Here is a 19,115-nt window from a genome sequence, read left to right on the forward strand (position 1 = left end):
CAGAATAGAGAAAACTCGTTCCTCTCCGTAGTCACTCGGTCAGGAATAGGTCAGGAATAGAAAATGGAAACCGTGACCACTCCCGGTCACACGGTGTGCCATGCAGGACCGCCCCGATAAAGGAAAAACATGCCAAGCTTAATAAAACTGTGCAGCTCTCAAGTAAAAAGGCAACCTGTATGTTCTGTATCAGCCTATGAGCCCAAAAGACATTTCACACACATAAAGCACTAAAAATCACATAAACAAATATGATTAAACCCCACTGGTCAACAATCCCCCTCAGGAGATATTAACCCTTGATTCCATATAGATAAAAGGAGTCCCACTGTGACCCTGTCCTTTAGTTTTAACATACTGTATGTGTAAAAAATAAAATGATCTTACTGGAATCTATGCCGTGGAACAGAAACACGGTCCTTCAAGTGTGACAGACTGTAGCATCGCTTCTGACATGGACTTGAGTGATGAAAAGCAGGCAGCGAAACTTGTCAACGCTGATTGCTTAGGAGCTGTTAACATGTCTGGATGCGTTTGCAAAAACATAATTTATGTAAGAACTTACCTAATAAATTAATTTCTTTCATATTGGCAAGAGTCCATGAGCTAGTGACGTATGGGATATACAATCCTACCAGGAGGGGCAAAGTTTCCAAAACCTCAAAATGCTTATAAATACACCCCTTACCACATCCACAATTCAGTTTAATGAATAGCCAAGTAGTGGGGTGATAGAAAAAGGAGTAAAAAGCATCAAAAAAGGAACTGGAAATATAATTGTGCTTTATACAAAACATAACCACTATAAAAAGGGTGGGTCTCATGGACTCTTGCAAATATGAAAGAAATTAATTTATCAGGTAAGTTCTTACATAAATTATGTTTTCTTTCAAGTAATTGGCAAGCGTCCATGAGCTACTGATGTATGGGAAAGTAATACCCAAGATGTGGAATCTGATCAACTGAAGCTTTTTTCTTAAAAGTCCACGAAGTGGAGACTGATCTAGTAGAATGAGCTGTGATTCCATAAAACTCCATATAAGCCTTATGAATCAAAAGCTTTAACCAAGATGCCAAGGTAATGGCAAAAGCTTTCTGACCTTTCCAAAAACCAGAAAAGACAAAAAATAGACTAGAAGTCTTCTTGAAATCTTTAGTAGCTTCAACATAATATTTCAAAGCTCTTACAACATCCAGAGAATGTAAGAACCTCTCCAAAGAATTCTTAGGATTAGGACACAAAGAGGGGACAACAATTTCCCTATTAATATTATTAGAATTCACAACTTTAGGTAAAAATTTAAATGAAGTCCGCAAACCTGCCTTATGTTGATGAAAAATCAGAAAAGGTGATTCACAAGAAAGAGCAGATAATTAAGAAACTCTTCTAGCAGAAGAGATGGCCAAAAGGAACAACAATTTCCAAGAAAGTAGTTTAATACCCAAAGAATGCATAGGCTCAGAATGAGGAGCCGGTAAAGCTCTCAGGACCAAATTAAGACTCCAAGGAGGAGAAATTGATTTAATGACAGGCTTGATACAAACCATAGCCTGAACAAAACCGTGAATATCAGGAAGTTTAGCAATCTTTCTGTGAAATAAAACAGAAAAAGCAGAGATTTTTCCCTTCAAGGAACTTGCAAACAAACCTTAATCCAAACCATCCTGAAGAAACTGTAAAATTCTAGGAATTCTAAAAGAATGCCAGGAGAATTTAGGAAAAGAACACCATGAAATATACAGTAAGTCTTTCAAACTCGATAATAAATCTTCCTAGAAACAGATTAACGAGCCTGTAACATAGTATCAATCACTGAGTCAGGGAAACCTCTATGACTAAGCACTAGGCGTTCAATTTCCATACCTTCAAATATAATGATTTGAGATCCTGATTTAAAAACGGTCCTTGAGACAGAAGATCTGGCCTTAAAGGAAGTGGCCATGGCTGACAACTGGACAACCAGACAAGGTACGCATATCAGAACCTGTGAGGCCATGCTGGTGTTACCAGAAATACAAACGAATGTTCCATGATGATCTTGGAGATCACATTTGGAAGAAGAAATAGAGGCAGAAAAATATAAGCAGGTTGGTAAAACCAAGGAACTGCTAACGCATCCACCCACTCCGCTTGAGGATCCCTGGACCTGGAAAGGTACCTGGGAAGTTTCTTGTTCACATAGGAAGCCATCAGATCTATTTCTGGAAGACCCCACAACTGAAAAAACATCTGGATGGAATGACCACTCCCCCGGATGTAAAGTCTGACGGCTGAGATAAACCGCTTCCCAATTGTCTACACCTGGGATATGTACCGCAGAAATTAGACAAGAGCTGGATTCCGCCCAAGCAAGTATCCGAGATACTTCTTTCATAGCTAGGAGACTGCGAGTCCCACCTTGATGATTGACATATGCCACAGTTGTGATATTGTCAGTCTGAAAACAAATAAATGGTTCTCTCTTCAATAGAGGCCAAACCTGAAGAGCCCTGAAAATAGCACGGAGTTATAAAATATTGATTGGTAACCTCGCCTTTTGAGATTTCCAAACCCCTTGTGCTGTCAGAGATCCCCAGACAGCTCCCCAACCTGAAAGACTTGCATCTGTTGTGATTACAGACCAGGTTGGATGAACAAAGGAGGCCCCTTTATACGATGGTGGTGTAACCACCAGGTCAGAGAGAGTCGAACATTGGGATTTAAGGATATTAATTGTGATATCTTTGTATAATCCCTGCACCATTGATTTAGCATACAAAGCTGGAGAGGTCTCATATGAAAACAAGCAAAGAGGATCGCGTCTGATGCTGCAGTTATGAGACCTAAAACTTCCATGCACAAAGCCACTGAAGGAAATGACTGAGACTGAAGGTTCCGACAAGCTAAAACCAATTTTATTTGTCTCTTGTCTGTTAGAGACAGATTCAGTGTCCATGACTCTATCTGGAAACCTAAAAAGGTGACCTATGTCTGAGGAATCAAGGAACTTTTTGGTAAATTGATCCTTCAACCATGTCTTTGAAGGAACAACACTAGTTGATTCGTGTGAGATTCTGCAAAATGTAAAGACTGACGTGTACCAAGATATCATCCAAATAAGGAAACACTGCAATACCCTGTTCTCTGATTACAGAGAGTAGGGCACCGAGAACCTTTGAAAAAATTATTGGAGCTGTTGCTAGGCCAAATAGAAGAGCGACAAATTGGTAATGCTTGTCTAAAAAAGAGAATCTCAGAAACCGATAGTGATCTGGATGAATCGTAATGTGAAGATATGCATCCTGTAAGTCTATCGTGGACAAATAATGACCTTGCTGAACAAAAGGCAGAATAGTCCTTATAGTCACCATTTTGAAAGCTGGCACTCTTACAAAACGGTTCAAAATTTTCAGATCCAGAACTGGCCTGAATGAATTTTCTTTTTTTGGGACAATTAATAGATTTGAATAAAACCCCAGACCCTGTTCCTGAAACGGAACTGGTATAATTACCCCTGAAAGCTCTAGATCTGAAACACACTTCAGAAAAGCCTGAGCCCTCACTTGATTTGCTGGAACGCGTGACAGAAAGAATCTTCTCACAGGAGGTCTCATTCTTAATCCTATTTGATACCCTTGAGAGACAATGCTCTGAATCCAATGATTTTGGACAGAATCTGCCAAAATGTTCTGGAAAATTTTTAATCTGCCCCCCATCAGCTGAACTGAAATGAGGGCTGCACCATCATGCAGATTTGGGGGATGGCTTTGGTTTCTTAAAAGGCTTGTATTTATTCCAACATGAAGAAGGCTTCCAATTGGAACCAGATTCATTGGGGGAAGGATTTGGTTTCTGTTCCTTATGCTGTCTCAAGGAACGAAAATGATTAAAAGCTTTAAATTTACCTTGAGATCTTTTATCCTGGGGTAAAAAAACTCTCTTCCCCCCAGTGACAGTTGAAATAATGGAATCTAACTGAGAACCAAATAAATTGTTACCTTGGAAAGAAAGATAGTAATCTAGACTTAGATACCATGTCAGCATTCCAATATTTGAGCCACAAAGCTCTTCTAGCTAAAATAGCTAGATAAATAGATTTAACATTAATTTTGATGATATCAAAAATAGCATAACAGATAAAATGATTAGCATGTTGAAGCAAGCTAGCAATGCTATAAAAATCAGAATCTGTTTCCTGTTGCGCTAAGCTTTCCAACCAGAAGGTTGATGCAGCTGCAACATCAGCTATAGAAATTGCAGGCCTGAGAAGATAGCCAGAAAATAAATAAGCTTTCCTTAGATAAGATTCAAGTTTCCTATCTAAAGGATCCTTAAAGGAAGTACTATCTTCCATAGGGATAGTAGTACGTTTGGCAAGAGTAGAAATAGCCCCATCAACTTTGGGAATTTTTTCCCAAAACTCCAATCTGGCTGCTGGCAAAGGATACAACTTTTTAAACCTAGAAGAAGGAATAAAAGAAGTACCAGGCCTATTCTATTCCTTTGAAATCATATCAGAAATAGCATCAAGAACTGGAAAAACCTCTGGAGTAACCACAGGAGGATTATAAACAGAATTTAAACGTTTACTAGTTTTAATATCAAGAGGACTAGTTTCCTCAATATCCAAAGTAATTAACACTTCTTTTAACAAGGAACAAATATACTCCATCTTAAAGAGATAAGTAGATTTGTCAGTGTCAATATCTGAGGTAGGATCTTCTAAAACAGATAGATCCTCATCAGAGGAGGATAATTCAGTATGTTTTCAATCATTTGAAAATTCATCATCATTATGAGAAGTTTTAAAAGACCTTTTACGTTTATTAGAAGGCAGAATGGCAGACAAAGCCTTCTGAATTGCATCAGCAATAAAATCTTTTAAATATCACGTACATTAGATGTTGAAGGAACAACATACATAGTATTAGTACTGATGAGTACATTCTCTGGTACCAAGTATGACGCGCAACGCAAAATAAAAATTTTTGCCGCTAACAACATCCGGAAATGACGAAACTCGCGTCATAGCAGACGCAACCTTGTGCAAGGAAACCTGGCGTCAACTACGACGCCGGAAATGACAAATATGCGGCACCGAACGTACCTTTGCGCTAAAAAAATTCTCGCGCCAAAAATGATGCAATAAATATCAGAATTTTGCGGCCTCGCGAGCCTAAATTTTGCCTGTGAAAATTAATGAAAACAGTCAATTTTGAAGAAAAGACTATACCCCAGGTAAGAAAAAATAACTTCATAAATATGTTTTTCCCAATTTTGAAACCGATAGTCTGCAAAAGGAAATACATAAACCTGACTCATGGCAAATATAAGTACAATACATATATTTAGAACTTTACATTAATACATAAAGTGCCATAGCTGAGGGTGTCTTAAGTAATAAAAACATATTTATCGAAAGACACCCACCGACATATAGCAGATAGCCAAACCAGTACTGAAACAGTTATCAGAAGAGGTAATGGAATATGAGAGTATATCGTCGATCTGAAAAGGGAGGTAGGAGTTAAATCTCTACGACTGATAACAGAGAACCTATGAAAAGATTTCCTGAGAGGAAAACCATAGAATTCAATAGGTGACATTCACTGTACTCTGAGAAGAATCAGGCTTCAAAATGCTGAGAAGCGCATATCACAGAAGAAAATCAAGCACAAACTTACTTCACCACCTCCATAGGAGGCAAAGTTTGTCAAACTGAATTGTGGGTGTGGTGAGGGGTGTATTTATAGGCATTTTGAGGTTTGGGAAACTTTGCCCCTCCTGGTAGGATTGTATATCCCATACGTCAATAGCTCATGGACTCTTGCCAATTACATGAAAGAAAATACTCTCCCTGCATCTCCAGACTCTAACGTTCATCAATGCACTCACTGAGAGGCTGACAAGACTACATAAAATTCCAGTCCCATATCGAAGGGTAGATACCCTTCCTAAGGAACTACTCCGAAATCTTCTGACACCTCTCTGCCATCCTCCTGTAACGAAAGGCAAAGAATGACTGGGGTTGAGGGAAGTGGGGGAAGTAATTACGCCTTTGGTTGGGGTGTCTTTGCCTCATACTGGTGGCCAGGTTCTGTATTTCCACAAGTAATTAATGCCGCTGTGAACTGTCCTTGTATTAAGAAGGAAAGAAAAACTTCTAAATTTGCTAAAGTAATGGTAGACAAGCCACAAAGTTTCCTCAGCACAGAGTATTTCAAATGGAGCTGAGTATTATGTACATTAGATACACATTTTGTCACTTTTGGGGGGGAATCCTTGTATAAAATGGAATAAAGGAAAATGTAAGAAAACCAACAAAAGTTTAATGATTTTAAAAAAAAATTGGAATCCTTTGCTAAAACTTTGCTTTTGATGAAAGAATTCCTGACCAAGCTCTGATGCATGCTCGTAGCTTGAGCACAATATGGCTGTAGTGTTTTTACACTGGTGTCATATAGTGCTCAAAACACATACACATTCCTGTGCCTACTAATAATTCCCCCTTCCCCAATTACATGCCTTTTCTGAATTATAAAACTTTAATTTGATTTTATTTAATCATACATTTTTATTAAGGTAATATTTATACAGGACATATTTAACTTTGGCATGACATTAACATTCAAAATAAAAGATTGCAAAACAACACCATATCAAACTCTATGGATCCATAGTCCTGTCACACAGAGGAACTAAACAATACTTAAATTGATGCCTTTGATTTTTTAATTTATGCACAAGTATAATAATAGGACCTCTGAATCATGTTTTGCTGTCTATTAGGATGATATGTTATACTAAACTATTGTAAGCCAAGACATACTATCAATTTTGAAAGGTTCCATTTCTTACCGTAAAAGTTTTTGTTTGGATCTTAAAGGTGTACATAAGGCTTATAAACTAGTGTGTCAAAATGCATAAACATACTGTATTATAAAATAACATATTATATACAAATTACATGGATTAATGGCTTGATGATAACTAGCTAGTGTATATAAAGAGTTAAGAAAATTATAACGCCATGGAAGACATGTATTGTGAGAGGGATGAGAAGTTATTCAGCCACTCCTGAGAACAAATAGCAATCAAAAGTGACCTGTGAGGAGACGGGCTATCAGAGAGTTGTGGAATGTATGAAATAACATAAATTATGCTTACCTGATAATTTCCTTTTCTTCTGATGGAAAGAGTTCACAACTGCATTCATTACTTTTGGGAATTAAGAACCTGGCCACCAGGAGGAGGCAAAGACACCCCAGCCAAAGGCTTAAATACTCCTCCCACTCCCCTCATCCCCAGTCATTCTGCCGAGGAACAAGGAACAGTAGAAGAAATATCAGGCTGCAAAGGTGCCAGAAGAATAAAAGGATGCCCCACATAAAATGACGGGTGGAGAGCTGTTAACTCTTTCCATCAGAAGAAAAGTAAATTAACAGGTAAGCATAATTTATGTTTTTCTTCTTAAATGGAAAAAGAGTCCACAGCTGCATTCATTACTTTTGGGAAACAATACCCACGCTATAGAGGACACTGAATGCCAAAACAGGAGGGTACAATAGGCGGCCCATACTGAGAGCACCAGGCCTGAAAATCTACCCCAAAAAAAAATCCCGCTTCGTCCGAAGCCGAGAAAAAATTTCAAAGGAAAAGCCCCAGAGACACTGGCTCGCAGCCAGTCCAGAGCCAAACTAGAGACCGCAAATCGGACTCGACTGAGCCAACAGTCTTTCAAGAGACACCGTCACCCAAAAGACGGCCCCCCTCCTCCCAAATAAAGGGTAAAGCAGCCAAAATCCCCTAGGGGAACAAGGCAGAGGAGGACCGAGGAAAACAAAAGGCCCCTTAATACAAAAACAGCATCTCCAAGAGTGGGCCTAGCACACAGAGACCCAAATGAACCCAAACAGGGAAGGAGGCCATGCCTATACCAGACAAAACCAGGGATAAATCTGGGTGCGGAGACCAAAAGACGTCTCCCCAACATCCTGCAAGCAAGGAACACAACTAAAGAGGCAAAAACCTCCCAGGGCCTGCCCTAGAATACCAAAGTATTCGACCGTGAAAGAGAGTGTAACAGACCCAGGAGAAAACCCTAAGTTTGAGTAACCTAACAGGACGACACAGAGGAAGCTTGCAAGAAAGAAGAAGCAGCAGTCATCAAGAAAACAGACCGCACAAACAGCCCCCTACAGAGGGCACGTTCCAGGCAACCTAAGCCGCCGAACCTAATCACAGGTCCCTAAAAGGATTCCATCGAGGCCCCCCCGAGAAGGAGAGAATACCCTCAGAACCCAAAAGGAAGAGGAAACCGTCTCCCATCAAAGGAGCAAGGAAAAAAACATCTCCTAGCAGACTGAGCTATCAGAATAGACTCAGCAAGCTCACACATCCCAAAAAATACTGTGACCCATAAACCACTCGGGCATCCTGACCAGCAGACCCAGATGGGCCACCAATATAAGGGAAAAAAACTCTGAAACTGGTACAGGAACGAGTGTAAAGATGGCAGAGTTATCCCCCCAGAGTAAAAGTACAACCCAACTCTGAAACCAGACAAGGCCATAGACCTTAGGATCTATCAAACAGGCCCCACAGTCTGACATGGAACCAGCAAAGTTCCAGGTGAAACCAAGTTCACCTTCCACTTCCCGACCAGGAGAAGACCCAAGTAAGGACTCCGTCTCCCTAAGAAGAGAATATCCCCAAAAGAGAAAGGGAAGAGGCCCAAAGGGCAATAACAGTCTTCAAGGCCTGAAGCCACCGGCTAAATGCAAGAAAAAATCCTGCAAATGTCCTAGAGAGGACCCCTTCACAAGTAGCTCGCCCAACAGAGGCACAGCCAACCCATTCGCCTGCAGAGCAGAGAATCTACGAGTACACTGGCAAACTAACAGGGGAATGCAACCCTAAGGCGCACCAGAAACTGGAATCCAGCGCCAGCGCCAGCGCAAGCCACCCAGCTAACCCCAGATGACATGGGTTACTCTGTGGCAAGGAGTAATAAATATTCCGATAAACCAGGCCAACCCTGACCCGGTCCGTTAGATGGAGCAAGGACATAGTTCTAGTTCCCACCAGCGTGGAACATCCCGACCAGCCCTGAGATCCAAAACAATCCCAAAACTAGGACAGGAGCGAAGCCCCAGAAAAAGGAAGATTTAGGAGAAAAACAGGTCCAGGTACCTAATAGTTCAGACAACTATACCCTGGAACTAAACACCCCGACTGGCCAAAAAATCAGACATAGGGAATGGAGCATATCCAGAGAATACGGACAGCGAAGAGAACTCGAAAGCCCCGACCAAAGGAAGGAACTACCCCTAGATAAAGTCCTACTCTCATAGGAGCCAGGCTAGAAGTCAAATGAAGGGACTTCACAAGGCCTCAGGACAACAGAAGGGATACCTCGAGTTCCCAAAACCCTACTAGCAGGGCTAGTCTCCCCATCACCTCCACACAGGCAGAGGACACAGGGGAGAGAAAGGTGCTAAACCTTCCCTGCTCCGGGAAACCCAGAGCTAAGCAAGTCTCTACAGGGATCAACCAACGTCCGGAACACAGATCCCGAAAAGGAGATCTAACCACCCGGAGACAATGGAAGAAGACCCAAAGGTCTCATAACTCATACAGACCCTACGCGGCCCAGAGTAAGAGTCGTATTTAGATACACTAGAAACAGCTTACACGCACCATCTGCCTGCTGTACAGCTACTACAAACTGTTGGATCAAGCCCCAATAGGACCATCCAGAAGCCTAAAACAGAAGGCCAACCAGTGATAACGGGGTGCTACGCCCACCAGCCCTCCGCCACATGGAAGAGGAAACTCTAGGTCCTGATGAAATCAGATGTCAGAGAGAGTGACGCAGCGGAACCCTCCCCTGCCCTGTCATCTATGACTGAAGGCTATAAGGACTGAAACAATCCTTTCCCACCTCGCGAACCCACAGGTCCTCTTGAATGCTTAGTTGAACATAAAAAACAATGATAACTTGAGCACTCAGCGCTACTACCGAACCAATCCAGCAGATAACAGTGCCACGTGTCTGAACAGCCACAAAACCGAACGAACCCGACAGGACCAGCCTGTACTCTGGGTCCTAACCGGCAAGCTGCCTAAATTCTCCCACATAGGGGAAAAACAGAAAACAGAGATTATTAAACATAGGACTAAGGTGTCTAAACAACTTCCAGAGAAGTAACAAAGAGTATCGATCCCAGATGGTTCCCAAAGGAGACAAACACAAATAAAAGACATCCCATAGGATACAAAATAAAATATAAGGCAACCCAAAAATTAACGCCCAAAAGACACAGGCATACTCGCAGAACCAGCCAAACGGAGCCCTATCTTTCAAAAAACTGGGAAAGATCTCAAACAAATGAAAAACAGGAGATAACCCCCCTGTCTAATGAGGTGCACCATTCAAATTATCAGACTGAAATTCCCCATATCTGTTAACGATAGGGTCATTCAATAACTGAAAAAGATGTCTAAGCAACACGCTAAGGCACACAATCCTGTAACGAAAGGCACAACACTCCGGAACAGTTACACCCGCATGGAACTGTAGAGGCCCACTCCAAGGCGAAAGACCCGGGACAATAGGGCACAAGCACAATATCATATAAACTTCTGGACTCTGCAGACGGACCATCGCTAACATTATTTGGAAGCAAAAACACGCTGCAACCACCAGGGGGAACACGCCACCGCGCATGGAGGAACCATAAACTGGGTTACCCGCATGTGTAGAAGTATGAATTGGTAGGGAACTCGCCTCCTGGAGGACATGGCTCAGCAGGCCCCTGATTCCCCGAGCCTGAGAAACCAGGCACTCTAATATGGCATACGGAACAAAACTGGTCAACATGTGTCAACAAGGCCAATCCGAGTCATCACCAGACACAGAATCTGAAATCAAAATAGCCTCCATATCAGATTCCTCTGTAACTGAATCTAAAATGATCACAGTCTCAGCATCAAAATCCTCTATAACTGGCTAGAGGAAATATCAATATGGACTAAAGTATTAAACAAAAACGGCACCTGACACCCACAATGGCTGGGGCACTCACCACCTCCTATGACCAAACTCCTGCGGAATAGAATATTCCCTTCCCACATGGCCAGGAATGCGGAAATGGGGAACAGAATGGAACCACGCCCGAACACAAGGTGAACCGTACAGTCAAAAAGTCACTTCCAAAGGCCTCAAAGTTCCAACCACGATCCCATAAACATCACACATAAGCAGGTTGAATCACATAACAAACATAATTATAAACCCCCCTGTTCAATAACCCCCCTCAGGAGATATTAAACCCTTGATTCCAAGATACTAATGGAGACTCACTGAGACCCATATGTCATATAGTTAGACCCGCAAGGTGTTGTAGCCTCTCGGGAAAAACATTCACATCACAGTACATTGACGATAAGAAAATGAAACAATCTTACCGGAATCTACGCCATGGAACAGGAACACAGCCTTTCAAGTGTGACGAATAGTGGCATCGCCTCCGCCATGGACTTGAGAGAAGAAAGCAGGTAGCGGAGCGAAGTTCGACAACGCCTATTGCTTGAGGAGCTGTTAATATGAGTTGGGATGGTTTTGCAGAGAGACTCTCCCTGCATCTCCGGACTATAACTTTCATCCAAGCGCTCACTGAGAGACTGACAGGACTACTTCAAACTCCTGTCCCATGCCGAAGAGTACTACCCTCCATAAGAGACAAAAAAACAAAAATTAAAAATTCTGACACTTCTCTGCCAACCCCCTGGGACGAAAGGCAAAGAATGAATGGGGGATGAGGGGAGAGGGAGGAGTATTTAAGCCTATGGCTGGGGTGTCTTTGCCTCCTCCTGGTGGTCAGGTTCTTAATTCCCAAAAGTAATGAATGCAGCTGTGGACTCTTTCCATTTAAGAAGAAAAATATGCCTCTAAGGACGGTTATGCTGCCTAATTCTTAATTGTGGATGCCCGCACACAGTCAGCTTATTATTCCAAAGGTTAAGATAGAGATCCCTAAAAATAACTTTAATAATCTTTTCTCACAATTGCAATACAATATGAATAAAATATTGTGTAATAAGCAGATGGGTGAGAATCTAATATATAAGAAAAAAAGGCAAGATTCTAGTCAGGGATCAATGCCACATACAGTATCTGGATTTTAAATACCATTAATGCTAAACTCCGATTACTCGAGTGTTTGCCGTTCTACTCCAAGGGGCCGGCCGCATCCCACGGAGCTGTGCGGCTGCAAAGTTGAGGTAGACCACCGATGACACATGGTAAGTTAGCGGCAGGATCTGCTATGACTGCTGCAGTCCGGTTCTCCCTTATAGATATATGCTCTTTGCAAGGTAGTCAATTAGCGCTACTCTCCATATCCTCAAGCCAGACTTCAGATTGTACAACAGTATCTCCTAAGGTGTGAGATAGGCTGGAAAACTGAACTAGCATCTTCTCCTCAAACACCCTCAAGGAAGCAAGAATATCAGATATAGCCTCCCCCTCACTTGATGCCATGTCAGAGTTAAAACTTGTAAATCAAGCAATAACAGGCACACTAATGGGGGGGGGGGGCTTATGGGTAGTCCTCCACCCAAGTCCTCAACGGTCCCAGGGATTATAGATATGTCAAACTGAATGTTAATCGAATCAGTAGAATATGAAGGTGTCCCAAATGGTAGTTCTGTGGCAGAATCATATAGTAGGTGCAAGATAATCGGCAGATTATCCCTGTCTCTCTGGGAGCTTCAGGGGTCGGGGGCGGCATTTTGAACTCGGACCCAAGCAGCACAATGTCTTGAGCCAGCCCTGACTGTAAGTCATGTATGATTACATGCAAACACCCTATACACCCTCCAATATCTCCACAATATTGTCAACTCTATATTAACAAGTGAGATGTATAAGTCCCAAAGTAATGCACCACAATATAAATACAGAAAAGATGTGTACCCTAATAATCTTTATAACGGGTAAAATCCTAATACATGAAAAGGATAAATATAAATATAAATATATATATATATATATATATATATATATATATATATATATATATATATAATGGAGTTTTGTGTGAACATTAGGCTAGTAAACCACAACTATAAAGGAGACCACACAAATGGCAACTACTCAATTATTTATTAAAAAAAAAAAAAGGGTGAAGGAACCTACAGCTTGTTCGATTACTGAACATTTCAGCCTAAGGGTCTGGCCTATTACAAAGTTTAAACTGATGTCTACATTTTATTTTTTTAGTACTGGGGATGCCCAGTATTTCTGTGTTTTGTTTTCTTTTTCTGTGTATTTGCATCTTTGTTGAATTATGCACCGAATATGGAATGTGTCATATTTGTAGCTGATGTACATTAAATTCCTTATTTTTTTTCTCTAAGATATATACCCTTGTAACTGCATTTTTTTTGGTCTATCAATTGCTTGGTAGTGCAGTGACTCCTATATTTATTTATTTTATTTTCTTGAGGTGTTTTTACCTGGAGTACACCTTAGTCTTGAGCATTACTTTACTCTGAATCTATACTACCTTAGCCATTACATGTTTATTAGTGCTTATCCACATATCTCTTGTATATGTATATGTATATATATATATATATATATATATATACACTGTGTGTGTATATATATATATATATATATATATATATATATATATATATATATATATATATATATATACACACACACACACATATATACAGGTATTTGGGTGTTGCACATTTTCACTAATAAATCTGGCACAAAAAATAGCCAAATGCCACTGCCTGCGGCTATTTTTGAGTTTTTGCACATCAGCTAATTATTTCACCTATACTCTAGTTTAGAGATCATGAAAATCTGTTCTATTAGGGGTACTTGTGGACTGGAGTTAAGAAACACTGTTCTAAGAGAAGGAAATAACATAAATTATGCTTACCTCATAATTTCATTTCCATCTGTACGAGGAGAGTCCACAGCTTCATTCATTACTTGTGGTAATAGAGAACCTGGCCACCAGGAGGAGGCAAAGACACCCTAGCCAAAGGCTTAAATACCTCTCCCACTCCCCTCATCCCCCAGTCATTCTGCCGAGGGAACAAGGAACAGTAGGAGAAATATCAGGGAATAAATGGTGCCAGAAGAACAAAAGAATTTTAGGTCTGTCCAACGGAGAACTGGGTGGGACCCGTGGACTCTCCCTGTACAGATGGAAATTAAATTATCAGGCAAGCATAATTTATGTTTTCCATCTTAATAAGAGGAGAGTCCATGGCTTCATTCAATATTTGTGGGAAACAAATACCCAAGCTCTAGAGGACACTAAATGATAATGGGAGAGTAAAAAAAAGATGTGGACCCTAGTCTGAGGGCACCACAGCCTGCAAAACCTCTCTCCTAAAAGCTGCTTCAGACGAAGCAAAAACATCAAATTTGTAAAACTTTGAAAAAGTATGTAAGGAGGACCAAGTAGCCGCATTTCAAATCTGCTCCATAGAGGCCTCATTCTTGAAGGCCCAAGAAGAAGCCACAGCTCTAGTCGAGTGAGCCGTAATCCTTTGAGAAGGCTTATGTCCCACTGTCTCATAAGCCAAGCGAATCATGCCCCTCAGCCAAAAAGATAGGGAAGTGGAAGAAGCCTTCTGCCCTTTGTGCTTCCCTGAATAGACAACAAAAACTGCTGAAGTCTGTCTGAAATCCTTCGAAGCCTGAAGATAACATTTCAAAGCTCGAACCACATCCAAGTTATGAAGTAATCGTTCCTTTGACGAAGAAGGGTTAGGACACAAGGAAGGAACTACAATCTCCTGATTAATGTTGCGATCAAATACAAGCTTAGGGAGAAATCCCAACCCAGTGCGAAGGACAGCCTTATCGGAATGAAAACCCAGGTAAGGAGGCTTGCACATTGCAAGGCCGTCAACTCAGAGACTCTTCGTGCCGAAGCAATAGCCAGTAGAAAAAGAACCTTCCAAGACAGTATCTTAATGTCAAGAGAATGCATAGGCTGAAACGGAGCCCTCTGCAAAACTTTAAGAACTGGATTCAAACTCCAAGGAGGAGCAGACTGTCTAAGTACAGGCCTGATCCTGGATAGAGCCTGAACAAAAGACTGTATATCAGGAAGCTCAGCAAGCTTCTTGTGGAACAACACAGATAGAGCCGAAATCTGTCCCTTTATGGAACTGGCGCCAAGTCCCTTCTCCAAACTGTCTTGGAGGAAGGAAAGTATCCTGGATATTCTAATCTTATGCCAGGAATATCCACGAGTCTCACACCAGAGTAAGTAGGTCTTCCACACCTTATGACAGATACATCGGGTGACCGGCTTCCTGGCTTGAATGAGAGTATCAATCAAACTAAGACTAAGCGTTCAATCTCCACACAGTCAGCCTCAGAGAATCTAGATTTTGATGCACAAAGGGGCCCTGTACCAGCAGATCCATGTGACAGGGCAACCTCCATGGAGGAGATAATGACACCCCCACCAGATCCGCAAACCACATCCTCCGTGGCCACGACAGAGCAATCAGAATAGTGGATGCTTGCTCCTGCTTGATGCGGGCCACTACTCGAGGTAGAAGTGGTAACAATGGAAATATGTAGACTAGGATGAATCCCCAAGGCACTGCTAATACATCTATCAGTTCTGCCTGGAGATCCCTGGACCGCGACCTGTATCGGAGTAAATGAAGTTGAGTCTGGACGCCATGAGATCTATCTACGGAATCCCCCATCTGTTGCAAATCTTCGCAAACACTTCGGGGTGAAGAGACCATTCCCCCGGATGAAACGATTGTCTTCTGAGAAAATCCGCTTCCCAGTTGTTTACACCCGGGATGTGGATCGTTGACAGCGAGCAGTTGTGGGTCTCTGCCCACTCCAGAATCCGAGATATGTCCCTCGCGGCTAGAGAGCTTTTCGCCCCCCCCTCCCGATGGTTGATGTAAGCCACCAAGGTAATGTTGTCCTACTGGAATCTGATGAACTGGGAAGAAACCAGGAGGGGCCAAGCTCTCAGAGCGTTGAAGATCGCTCAAAGTTCCAGGATGTTGATCAGAAGAAGTGACTCCTCCCGATTCCACCTGCCCTGTGCCTTCCTGGCACTCCAAACAGCACCCCATCCTGAGAGGCTTGCGTCCATAGTCACAATCTCCCAGGATGGTGTCAGGAAGGATGTCCCCTGGGATAGCTGATCTTGATGGAGTCACCAAGAGAGGGATTCTCTCAACTGGTTGCCCAGAGATATCTGTTGAGACAGATCCGAGTGATCGCCGTTCAATTGACTCATGCACAACTGAAGAGGTTGTAGATGAAACCTGGCGAATGGAATGACACCTATACTGGATACCATGAGCCCAATCACCTCCATATACTGGGCAACAGATGGCCTTGAGGAGGTCTGAAGGGCAAGACAGCTAGAGGCAATTTTGCAATGACTCTGGTCTCTCAAGAATATCTTCATGGATATGGAGTCTATTATCGTGCCCAGGAACTCCACTCTGGTACTGGGAACCAGAAAACTCTTTCCTGAGTTTATCTTCCATCCATGAGATGGAAGAAGAAGTAGAAGAGCTCTCGAATGGTCCTCTGCCAGCTGGCAGGACGGAGCCTGGACCAGGATGTCATCCAGATATGGTGCTACTGCAATACCTCTGGATCTCGCCACCGCGAGCAAAGCTCCCAGAATCTTTGTAAAGACTTTTAGAGCAGTAGCCAGACCGAAGGGGAGAGCCACAAACTGGAAGTGCTTGTCCAGAAAAGCGAATCTTAGGAACTTAAAGTGATCCTTGTGTATTGGCACATGAAGGTAAGCATTCTTCAAGTCTATTGTAGTCATGAACTGACCCTCTTGAACTAAGGGCAGAATAGACCTTATTGTCTCCATCTTGAACGATGGGACCGACAGAAACTTGTTTAAACACTTTAGGTCTAGAATTGGGCGAAACGTGCCCTCCTTCTTTGGGACCATGAAAAGGTTTGAATAGTACCCTAGACCTCTTTCAGCTAGAGGTACCGGTACAATTACTCCTAGAGAGGAGCGATCGCTCACGCACTCTATGAAGGCATCTCGTTTCTCTGGTCTTGACAATAGATTTGACAAGACAAGATAAGTTTTGAAACCTATCCTGTAACCCTGGGCAAAAACCTCCAGAACCCAAGGATCCTGCACGTCTCTCATCCAAGCCACCGCGAAAAGAGATAGTCTGCCCCCTACGAGATCCAGAGACGGATCAGGGGCCGCCCCTTCATGTCGATTTTGTCTTGGCAGGCTTCTTGCTCTGCTTTATTCCAAGACTTAGAGGGTTTCCAAGATCCCTTGGACTGCTTGGGCTTTGCGGCAGGCTGCTGTCGTTGGGACTTCTCCGAACGAAAGGGATGAAAGTTAGGACCCTTAGGTTTATTCTTTTTATCCTGCGGTAGAAAGGCACTCTTGCCCCCGGTGACCGTGGATATGATAGAGTCCAGGCCTGGACCGAAAAGAACATTCCCCTTAAATGGAAAGTAATCTAGATTTGGACGTCATGTCAGCAGACCACGACTTCAACCACAGGGCCCTCCGGGTCAGAACAGAAAAGCCTGATGTCTTGGCATTCAAGCGAATAATCTGCATTTTTGCATCACAGATAAACAAATTAGCTACCCTCAGGGCCTTAATTCTTTCCTGTATCTTATTGAGGTGAGTCTGCACCTCAATCATCTCACACCAATAGGTAGCGGCTCCCGCCACAGCATCGACCACCGCTGCAGGCTGAAATACAAACCCCATGTGCTGAAACAACTTTCTTAACAGGGTATCAAATTTCTTATCCATGGGTTCCTTAAACGACAAACTATCGTAGAGTGGAATAGTGGTGCCCTTAGCAAGCATGGAGATAGCTCCATCCACCTTAGGGACAGATCCCCACAATTCTAGCTGAGAATCAGGAACAATTTCTTAAATGAAGAAGGGGAGAAAGATGAACCAAGTCTCTCCCATTCATTCTTTATAATATTCTTTACGGGAAAGTCTGGGGCACCACCATCTCCTCATAGACCTTATCAATCTTAGGAATAGAAGGTTCCTCCGGTAACTTTGGTTTCCGAACCTCGAGTAGCTAACACCACTTTTAATAAAAAGCGTAAGTGCTCCATCCTAAACCTAAAGTCTGGTTCCTCCGCAGCCAGAGGTTTAGAGGCCGCAGATTCCGACTCAGAGAAAGAGTCCTCCGAAATATCGGAGTCCACTGCATCAGCGGATAATCTAGTCTCAGATACATCCAACGTAGTAGACGACCCCTGGGAAGGATAGCAATGTTTAACCTTTCGCTTGCACTTAGCAGTACGAGGTAAAAGCACTTAAGGCTGCAGACACCGCTGTTTGCAACTGATCAACAAAATCTGGCAGCCACAGGGCCCCTCCCGCAGGAGGATTAGTAGTGCACTGGGGAGCTGCATGTGTAAGTGGAGATGATTGTAGGGAATGCACCTCGCGTGACGGAGACCCCTCAGAGGTGGACGGCTCAGAGGTACTAAACAGCTTGTTCTTTTTAGATATCACTATTCTATCAAGGCGTGTAGAACATAGTTGAGCAGGCGGATATAGTGTAGCCTCCTCACAATAAACACATTAGCTTTAGGCAAAGAGGGAGTACCCTCTAATGCATCAGAGTCCTCCATAGCTTGCGCCTTTAATACAGACTCTAGAAAAAATAAATGGCACCTTTATACCCCAATGGCTGGGGCACTCACCACCTCCTATAACACAGGCCCACAGAGAAATCGCTTTTGTCTCCTGCAACCAATGGTCAGGAAAAGGAAGAGAATGAGGCCACACCCGGTAACATGGAGTGCGATACAGGACTGCCCCTCCAGCCGAGAAAAAGCGTGCCAAACTAAACAGGCTGCACAGTAATCAAAATTACGAAAGAAGCTAACTGTTCACACATTGCCAGAGCCACATCTCACACATGTTGCAGTAAAAAACACAAAGTAATCATGTATAAATCCCCCCCTGTTCAATAATCACCTTCCGGAGATATTAACCCTTGATTTTATACAGATAAAAGGAGTCACACTGTGACCTTGTCTTCTTGTGTTATCATTACAGGTATAACAAAATTAAACAAT

At 42.5% G+C, this 19,115-nt stretch overlaps 1 protein-coding gene across 2 annotated transcripts in view; it reads right to left on the reverse strand.

The window, feature by feature from the left end:
- COG5 (component of oligomeric golgi complex 5) overlaps window positions 1-19,115 on the reverse strand; it is a 1,291,144-nt gene that overhangs the window by 554,057 nt on the left and 717,972 nt on the right. The gene's annotated exons all lie outside the window — the stretch shown is intronic.

This window comes from Bombina bombina, chromosome 6, assembly GCF_027579735.1.
Source record: "Bombina bombina isolate aBomBom1 chromosome 6, aBomBom1.pri, whole genome shotgun sequence".
In the NCBI taxonomy this organism is placed as follows: Eukaryota; Metazoa; Chordata; class Amphibia; order Anura; family Bombinatoridae; genus Bombina; species Bombina bombina.